The following is a 10410-nucleotide window of genomic DNA, read 5'->3' on the forward strand; positions in this document are numbered from 1 at the left end:
GTGTTAGCCAGGATGGTCTCGATCTCCTGACCTTGTGATCCGCCCGTCTCAGCCTCCCAAAGTGCTGGGATTACAGGCTTGAGCCACCGCGCCCGGCAAAAGTGGAGCTATTAAGGGGGTATCTGGACATGGGAATCCAGAGTTCGGGAAGAAGTCCAAACTGGAGATACAGTAGTCCTCTCTTATCTGCAGAACTGTTCCAAGATCCCCAGTGGACACCTGAAAACATGGATAGTATTGAACCCAACATATATACTGTTTTTTCCACCTGATAACCGAGAGAGCTACTAAGAGACCAACAGGCAGGTATCATGGACAACTTAGGTACACTGGACAGAGGGATGATTCACATCCCAGGTGGGACAAAGCAAGATTTCATCACACTACTCAGAATGGTGCATAATTTAAAACTTACGAATTGTTTATTTCTGGAATTTTCCATTTAATATTCGCAAACTGTAGTTCACCACAGGTAACTGAAACTGAGGAACATGAAACTTCAGATGAGGGAACACTACAGTATATATTTGGGAGTCATCAGGACATAGATGACATTTAAACCCATGAGACTAGATGAGATCAGCATGGAAATCGGTTTAAATGGAGAAAAAGCTCAAGGAGTGAGCCTGGAGCACTTGAATATTTTAGAGGTCATGGAGATGTGGAAAAACCAACAAAGGAGAACAAGGAGTGACTGGTAGTTATTAAGAGTCAGCCTTCTGAGCCTGCTTGCTGCAGGGTACCCTGATAAAGCTGAATTTCTGGATCTGCAGAGCTAAGAAGTCAACAGCAGGGACTGCTGTCTGGTGAAGTCTAGCTAAGTAGTCAGTCAGCGTTTTCCTTTGATATCTTTTAAATGCAACAAAATCTCATGCAAATTATATGCAAAAACAACAGGATGGCAATATTGTGGTAGATATGGCTAGTCTGTGGTTTAGGGACAGACATTAAACCCCAGAACCATGCATGCCACACTGGTAGGAGGAGCTCCACCCTGTGACCCTCCAACCAGGCCCTCAGGTCAACCTTGGAGAACACCCAGCAGACACACTGAAAACCACTCCCAGTGAGGCAGGAGAATAGGGACTGGAGTTATGGACTCTAAGGCCATTTCACGCTGACTTCCTAGAACTAAATTGAAAGGAAAACCCTAACTTTCCATGCCTAAGTAACAAAAGGACCAGAGGCTACTCCCTTTCCAAATCCCCACCTTTTCTGGATGGCAGATGGGAAATTGAAAGTACCTCTCACTGGTTGCAAAAGGCAAAGGAGTGTAACTTTGTAACTTCACTTTAGCCTCTGATTGGTTGCACCAATCAGATGTTTGCATAGGAGAATGACCTTTGTAACTTCACTTCAGCCTCTGATTGTGGGCCACCACTTCATTTACATGGGGTGAACACCAAGTGGCCAATGGGAACCCTCTAGGGGTTATTTGGACCCAAGAAGTTCCTGTATCGGGGGTCTTGAGCGCTGCTCTGCCGCTCCCACAGAGTGGAGTACACTTTCATTTTAAATAAATCCCTGCTTTCATTCTTTCGTTGCTTCATTCTTTCCTTGCTTTGCTGTGCATTTTGTCCAATTACTTGTTCAAAACTTCAAGAATCTGGACAGCTTGCAGTCAAGACCCTCTACTGATAACACCAGTGCCCCAGTAGCAAAAGGCTAGTGACTCACTGCACCCCCTTTCATTGCTGCCACAAATACCAACTGACCTAGAAGTAAAAGAACACTTCACACTCCAACAGCTGGACCTTATCAGCAGGTTAGGTTGAGAGAGATTTTAGTTAAGGTTAGCACTCCAAGTCTATGATGGGTTAAATTCCAAAGCCTCAAATCTCTCAAGATATTCTTCCCCCATCCCTGCTGTAATCGAAACCTTGGCTGTCTGCTGACCCCTTTCAAGCGCAAGTTGTTTATTTTCTCATCCCCCCAACAGCTAAATGCCTCAGGGAGTGCCAGGAGGTGGAGCTCCAGCTCTCCTCGCTCCCCAAGACCACTTTCTGATCTTCGTTCCTCCTCCCTCCTGAGAAATCTCTAGCTCTTCCTTGGCTCATGCTATCCACTTGTATCATCCTCTCCCATTCCTGGTGGCAGTCTTCTATCACCTTCCCAGTCACTACCCTCATTTGTGAAGAATTTAGTTCTGCACTCACAGTCTCTCTGTCCTCTTTGTTCCAACTTCCTTTGCCATTCTCAGTGATTTCAATATTCATATGGCCAATAACCCAGCATGCACACCTCATGTTTCCTTGATCTGCCCATTGCAAATGACCACTGTCATTTTGGGACATACTTCACAACCCAGAGCAGCAAGATGGGGCCTTGTATCTTGAAGGTTCATATACTACTTCAATGCATTTTTTTCATTGGTGCACCAGCACATGGTTTATAAAAGTTGGCAACTCCTTAGTACAGGAAATAGGTAAAAGTGTGTATTGTTTTTACTAGAAGTTGGGCCTGTGCTTCATTTTTTCTGTTTTGTTTTCTGTTAAACTCACCGTGGGTCAGTGATTACAAATGGGATTTTATTTTATTTTTATTTTTTAGAGACGAGGTCTTGCTCTGTTACTCAGGCTGGGGAGCATAGCTCACTAGGGCCTCAAACTCCTGGGATCAAGGGAGTCTCCCACCTCAGCCTGCACAATAGCTAGGGCTACAGGTGCACACCACCACACTCAGCTAATTTTTAAAATTTTTTGTAAAGACGACATCTCACTATGTTGCCCAGGCTGGTCTCAAACTCCTGGCCTCAAGTGATCCTCCTGCCTTGGCCTCCCAAAGTGCTGGGATCATAGGCTGAGTCACCATGCCCAGCCTATAAATAGGATTTTTAAGTGTCACAGTAGATGAAGATAAACCCCTAACAATCCAAAGAGACATATGCACAAGGTCATTCATCACAACATTGCTTATAATTGCAAACTATTGGAAATAATATAAATGTCCATACATAGGTTTATAGCTGAATAAGCTATGGTACCTCCATACAATAGAATACTATGTGGCTGTAAAAAAAAAAAAGTGAGAAAAGTCTCTACAAACTGAAGTGGAGTGACTTCTAAAATAAAGTTACAGTGAAAAAGCAAAGTGCCAAAGATATGTCTATAGAATGCTACCTTTTAGGTAGTAAATAAAAGGAAGCATTTTCATACAAACACCTGTACATGAATGTTCACAGCAGCATTATTCATAATAGCCAAAAACCAGAATCAGACCAAATGTCCATCAACAGATGAAGGGATGCTATCATTTGAATGTGTCCCCTCCAAAATAAAGGTGTTGCCAATGTGATGGCATCCAGACGTGGTGCCTTTAACAGGTGATTAAGCCATTAGGGCTTCTCCTTCATCGAAGGGACTAAGGCCCTTATAAAAGAGGCTTCAAGTTGCATTTGGTTAGTTTGCTATTCCACCTTTTGCCATGAGGTGGTGCAGCAAGAAGGACTCACCATACCAGATGCCAGCACCTTGGTTACGGACTTTCCAGCTTCCAGATTTGTAAGCAATAAATTTTTGTTCTTTGTAAGTTACCGAGTCGCAGGTATTTTGTGGTAGCAGCACAAACTAAAACAATGGATAAACAAATTGTGGTACATCCATACTATGGAATACTATCCAGCAATCAAAAGGAAGAAACTATTGATGAACACAACATGGATAAATCTTAAAGGTATTGTGACGAGTTGATGGGTGCAGCACAGCAACATGGCACAAGTATACACATGTAACAAACCTGCACGTTATGCACATGTACCCTATAACTTAAAGTATAATAATAATAAAAAAAAAAAGAAAAAAAAAAGAAAAAGAAAAAGCCAGTCTCAAAAGGTTACATGCTATATGCTTCCATTTATATGACATTCTCAGAAGGCAACACGATAGGGATAGAGAACAAATCTGTGGTTGCCCAGGTGGGAGTTGGGGAGGGCTTGACTACAAAAGGACAGCACATGAGAAGTTGGGAACAGTTCTGGATCCTTATTGTGGTAGTGGTCACACCAGTCTATACATGTGCCCAAATTCCTAGGACTCTACAACAAAACATGGTGATTATGCTGTATATCAATTACACAAAGTATAGTGGTGGAATCTGTGTGGTAAAAATGTTACGACTTTAATTGTAGGTCTTCAGATAGTTATTAGAGATGTATCACTCCAACACTTGGACCATCTACTGGTGTAAAAAAAAAAATACTGGCCAGGCATGGTGGCTCATGCCTATAATCCCAGCACTTTGGGAGGCTGAGGTGGGCAGATCATCTGAGGTCAGGAGTTCGAGACTAGCCTGACCAATATGGAGAAATCTCATCTCTACTAAAAAAAAAAAAAAATTATCCAGGTGTGGTGGTGCATGCCTGTAATCCCAGCTACTCAGGAGGCTAAGGCAGGAGAATCGCTTGAACCCGGGAGGCAGAGGTGCAGTGAGTCAAGATCGCACCACCGCACTCCAGCCTGGGCAACAAGAGTGATACTCCGTCTCAAAAAAAAAAAAAAAAAAACCCAGCAGTGCCAGGCACAGTGGCTCATGCCTGCAATCCCAACATTTTGGGAGGCCAAGACAGGAGGAGGATTGCTTGAGCCCAAGAGTTCAAGACCGGCCTGGGCAACACAGTGAGACCTCATCTCTACAAAAAAATTTTGAAAATTAGCTGGGCGTGGTGGCATATGCCTGTAGTCCTAGCTACTACAGAGGCTGAGGTGAGAGTATCACTCAAACCCAGGAGTTGGAGGCGGCAGTGAGTTATGATCATGCCACTGCAGTCCCACCTGGGTGACAGAGCGAGACCCTGTCTCTGAAAACAAAAACAAACAAAACAGCAGCAAAGAAACCAAAAGTATCATGCAACTCCCATGAAAAATAACTGAAATTTGGATTACCATGGCCTGGTGTATTAGTTCATTTTCACACTGCTGATAAAGACATACCTGAGACTGCGCAACTTACAAAAGAAAGAGGTTTAATGGACTTACAATTCCACATGGCTGGGGAGGCCTCACGATCGTGTTGGAAGGCAAGGAGGAGCAAGTCACATCTTACATGGATGGCAGCAGGCAAAGAGAGAGCTTGTGCAGGGAAACTCCCATTTTTAAAACCATCAGAACTTGTGAGACTTATCCACTATCACGAGAACAGCACAGGAAAGAGCCACCCCCATGATTCAATTACCTTCTAGTGGGTTCCTCCCACAACATGAGGGAATTGTTGGAGTTACAATTCAAGATGAGATTTGGGTGGGAACACAGCCAAACCATATCACCTGGTAATGAGAGAAAATTAAACTCCATTATGTGACATATGTATCACTTGCACAGTTCCTGATATAGAGTAAGTATTCAATAAACATTTGCGGAATGAGTAAATGAATAAATGAGTGAATGAGTGAGTGAATAAATGAAAAGGCTCATATATTTTGATACAAAATCTTCCTGCTTCAAATATCATCAAAAATTTTGAAGCAGAATAGAAGGACATTTCATCATCACCTAAAGCTAAACACAACAGGCCAAAGACAAAAGCTGTGGAAACCACATTTTATAAGGTTGTACTGAATTGCAAAGGTTAGACCTGCTGAATTCATTGTTCACACACTTACCAAAACTGCTGCCAAAGACAGAGTGAAAATGATGACTGGGAACAAAACAAGTGTCTTTGTCAAATATCACAGTTCTTTTTAAAATTACAGATGTGGCTGGGAACTTAAAATAGCAAATACCCAACTTTTGAGGAGGTTGATATTATTTGCTGCAAATTGATGAGTCTACTGATCTTGTGAATTAAGCTAATATTTTGGTATTTATCATCTTTAACTTAAACCATTTCATGAAGACATCATGTTCTGCCAATCTTCTGCAACTTGTACAACTGAAGAAGAGATTTCCTTCCCTCCCTCCCTCTCTCCCTCCCTCCCTCCCTCCCTTCCTCCCTCCCTTCCTTCCTTCCTTTCAGCTAACTAATGATTGCTGGGCACAAATGTGCCAGCCACCATTCCAGGTAACAAGGACATTGCTGTGAACAAGAGACAAGATCCCTTCCCTCATGGATCTTACATTCTGGTAGGTGGAAACAGACAATAAAATGACAGGAAAGGAAAACAGCAGACAGGGACAAATGCTATACAGACAATTGAAATGGGACAATGTGGTAGACTGAATGAGGGCCCTATAGATTGGGCAGTCAGGCAAAGCCCTCTGAGAGGAGGTAACATTTAAGTTGAGCTCTGAATGACAAAAAGAAATCAACTCTGCAAACTGGGAAAAGAACATTCCAATCAGAGGAAGCAGCTAGAGCAGTGGTTCTCAGCAAGAATAGCACCACCTCCTAGGAAGCATTTTGGAAATTTGCGGGGAAGAGTACCACAGTGATTGGGGTATTCTGCTGGCATTTACTGGAGAAAGGCCAGGGAAGCTGCACATCTGCAAGGCACAAGACAGTCCTGCATCCTTCATGGCTCTCAAAGATCCCATCAGACAGTCATGCAGGTAGAAAACCTGTTTACAATTATCTGTGTCGAGAACTTAACTTTGCTTTACTCCTAAAGATAAAACATTTTTTGCACAGTATTTTTGTACATGGCATTTTCCAGGATCGCAAGTACCATGTAAATAGAAGGAAGGTTGTATCTTGTTTGTTTCTTTCGGAACTTCATCAAGAGTTTTTTAACATTTAAAAAAAAAAAAAGTTGCCGGCTCACACCTGTAATCCCAGCACTTTGGAAGGCCGAGGCAGGCGGATCACCTGAAATCAGGAGTTCAAGACCAGCCTGTCCTACATGATGAAAACCCATCTCTACTAAAAATACAAAAATTAGCCATTTGCCGGGTGTGGTGGCAGGTGCCTGTAACCCCAGCTACTTAGGAGGCTGAGGTAGGAGAATCGCTGGAACCCAAGAGGCGGAGGTTGCAGTAAACCAAGATCGTGCCACTGCACTCCAGCCCACACAAAACAGAGTGAGACTCCATCTCAAAAAAAAAAAAAAAAAAAAAATTGCCAAGGAAATAAAGATGTGTCATTAAAAGGAAAAAAAAAAAAAATCTCACCAATGGCAAGGCAATGTCACAGAAAACACTGCACCCTCAGAGAAAACTGATAGAGAAGAGAAATTTTTTAAATTAATGATACATGGCCACGGCAAAAAAAAAAAAAAAACAGGAGAAAAAGGCAAACAGTATAAAAAGGCACACAGGCTTGGGTGCAGTGGCTCACGCCTGTAATCCCGGTACCTTGGGAGGCTAAAGGGGGCAGATCACTTGAGGTCAGGAGTTTGAGACCAGCCTGGCCAACATGGTGAAATTCCGTCTCTACTAAAAATACAAAAATTAGATGGGTGAGGTGGTGGGTGCCTGTAGTCCCAGCTACTGGGGAGGCACGAGAATCGCTTGAACCTGGGAGACAGAGGTTGCAGTGAGCTGAGATAGTGCCACTGTACTCCAGCCTGGGTGACAGAGCGAGACTGTCTCAAAACTAACTAACTAACCATATAAATAAATAAATAAATACATACATACATACATACATAAATAATAAAAGAAAATAGAAAGGCATACAGTCAAAACTCAATCTCCCTTCTACCTCTGTTCTCAAGTCTCCCAATTTCCTTCCCCAAAGATAACCTGATTAGCAGTTTTTTGGGTATCCTTCCAGAGGAATTATTTTATTTCTGTTTCAAAAGAAGGAAAGAAGGAAGGTAAGAAGGAAGGAAGAGCTGAAAGGAGGAGAAAGCAACCCCATATAATATTTATTAGTCTGAGCATGAAAACAAATATGAGGAAGAACATTCACACACACACACCAAGCTCTTAACTGTGGTTACCTCAGGGCATGGGCAGGGGAACTTAACTTTCTTTAATACACTTCTGGACTATTTGTCTTGTTATAACAGGTATATACTACTTTATAATTTACAAATTTCCAAAAAAGTAAAAAATAAAAGAAAATTAGGAGAGTGGGAATCAATCAACATTAGTATAAATATAACAAGATAAATTATATTTTAAGAAATACTAGCAAGTTAAACTAAAGTAATGTACTGAGAGATTTCAGTTGGTGAGAAGACAAACTGAAAAATGAAAGCTGGAGAATTTAAAAACCTGCTAGCATCTCCCAAGCCCTGACTGGGGCAACAGGAAGCTGCCTATGGCTTAACTCTCAGCTGGCCACCTTTCTCCTTACATTACAATATAACTTCTAAGATTTTTTTTTTTTTTTACTCACTGCCTCTTCCCTTTTTTTCAGTTACCACACATTGATTTTTAGCATAGCACCCCAATTTCACATCATGTACATTTTCCAAAGTTGAAGATTGTTAACCTACTATGCTCTCCACAGACTTTTCAAGAAGTGTGAAAAAGAGGCAGCAAGGTTGGCCTGAGTCTACAAGTCACAATCCAAAATAGGATATCCTCAGAGATTTATTTATGTTTAGGATCAATATACATAAGGTGCCCAATGCTAAGCAGATGAATGAGACTCTGGCTGAATAAAATATGAACACCTGGTTAGCACATGATCATGAAAAGACAGAAGGCATCCAATATATAGTTTGGTGTTATTCATCTTACGGTTCAGTGTACCTGTAGTGAAAAATACACATTTTACTTTCAAGGTTAAAATAGGCCAGGCACGGTGGTTCATGCCTGTAATTCCAGCACTTTGAGAGGCCAAGGCAGGTGGATCATCTGAGGTCAGGAGTTCGAGACCAGCCTGGCCAACATGGCGAACCCTGTCTCTACTAAAAATACAAAAAAAATTAGCCGGGCAAGGTGGCACGCACCTGTAGTCCCAGCTACGCTATTTAGGAGGGTGAAACAGGAGAATCACTTGAACCTGGGAGGCAGAGGTTACAGTGAGCCGAGACCACGCCACTGCACTCCACCCTGGGCGACAGAGCAAGACTCTGTCTCAAAAAAAACATAACTTGGCTGACCCAATCTCCATACAATGAGGTTATCGCAAGAAATGTTCCAGACCCAGGAACTTCCTGAAGGAGCTTTAGAATCTTGTCCTGTTGTCCAACAAAGTGCTTTAGGAAGTACCAGTACCCGAAGGTTTCCTTATTGTAATCCCCAAATTCCAATTCAAGCCCTTTTAAAGTCAGGGTCCTCGGGTCTTCAGAGTCATACATCTTTCTCAAGCTTCCCCCAGTCATAAAATTAGCTTACAGCAAGACAGGAGAATTCACAAAACATGAAAATAAGCGTTCCCCAATTGTTGAGAGCAGAGCAAGGCTTCTGCAACTAGAACAAGTTCTCACAGTCAAAACCTTGTAATCTCAAGTGAGACTAACAGTGAAAAATAAAACAGGAGAAACCCTGCAATGCCTTTTAGAAAACGTTCCTACAGCATTGTGTGTTAGTAAACATAAACAACTATACAAGACTAAAAGCAACTATGTATGCGGAACATCTTGCTCACACCAACAGACTGCTGACTGTTCCTTTCCTTGTAATTATTAGTGACATGGCTTTTTTAGAAAAAAAGAGACAGAAATTCTGAAATTCTGAAATTTTTGAACTGATTAAAGAATGCTTGGATTCTGGCCAAGCCTCTCTTAGCCATTCTTTGCCTCTATTCTCTTAGCTTACAGAACCACTGAAAATGTCCCTACTGGAGTTAACCGTGCAGTCCTAGTAGACGCATAGTGTAGCCGTTAATGGAAATTGACATAAACCGACCTAGATTTCAAACCAGTCTCTGCTTTGTAGGTAGCTGTGTGAGCCTGAGCAAGTCCTCTCTGTCTTGGTTTCCTCTCCTGTAAAAGAATATCTAATTAGAACTAACACATATAAACTGCTTACTTGTACCAGTCATTGTTCATTAACTCTTACAACAACCCCTAGGAGAAAAAAATTATAATCTCTATTTTATAAAGCAACTGATGCACAGAGAGGTTGAGTGACTTCCCCAAGGTTCCACAGCTGGTAAGCTGCAGAGCCAAGAATCTTAGCAGTTTCAAGAGTCCAGATTCAAATCCCCACACCCACATAGCCTCTGTCAATGAGGACATACGTACGTAGGGCCGTTTTGAGGATTACATGAGAACATCTGTAAAGCCCAGTATTTGACAAGTGCTTGAGAGATAGCTGTGGTTGTTAGAATTTTTTACCTTCTGCACTGGGAAACCATCAAGGCTTTTTGGTCAGGCAGGAAAAAAAAAAAAAAAAAAAAAAAGAGGTTGGAAGGAAGAGGAGGAGGAGGAGGGAAGAGCCAGGGGAGGAAGACAGAGAAGTGGGATGTGAAAGGGAGAAAAGGGGCAAACCAGAGGAGAGGCAGGGAGGGGCGGCGGGGACGCACTGAACATTTAGGAAGCAAGATGTCTAGCAGGCCGGGCCTTGAAAGAACAGTGACTGTTTCGCAACTGAAAGTCGCTACTCGAGCCTTGCCAACTGGGGAGACTATGCCCATAATATC

This window comes from Mandrillus leucophaeus, unplaced genomic scaffold (assembly GCF_000951045.1).
Source record: "Mandrillus leucophaeus isolate KB7577 unplaced genomic scaffold, Mleu.le_1.0 Scaffold174, whole genome shotgun sequence".
In the NCBI taxonomy this organism is placed as follows: Eukaryota; Metazoa; Chordata; class Mammalia; order Primates; family Cercopithecidae; genus Mandrillus; species Mandrillus leucophaeus.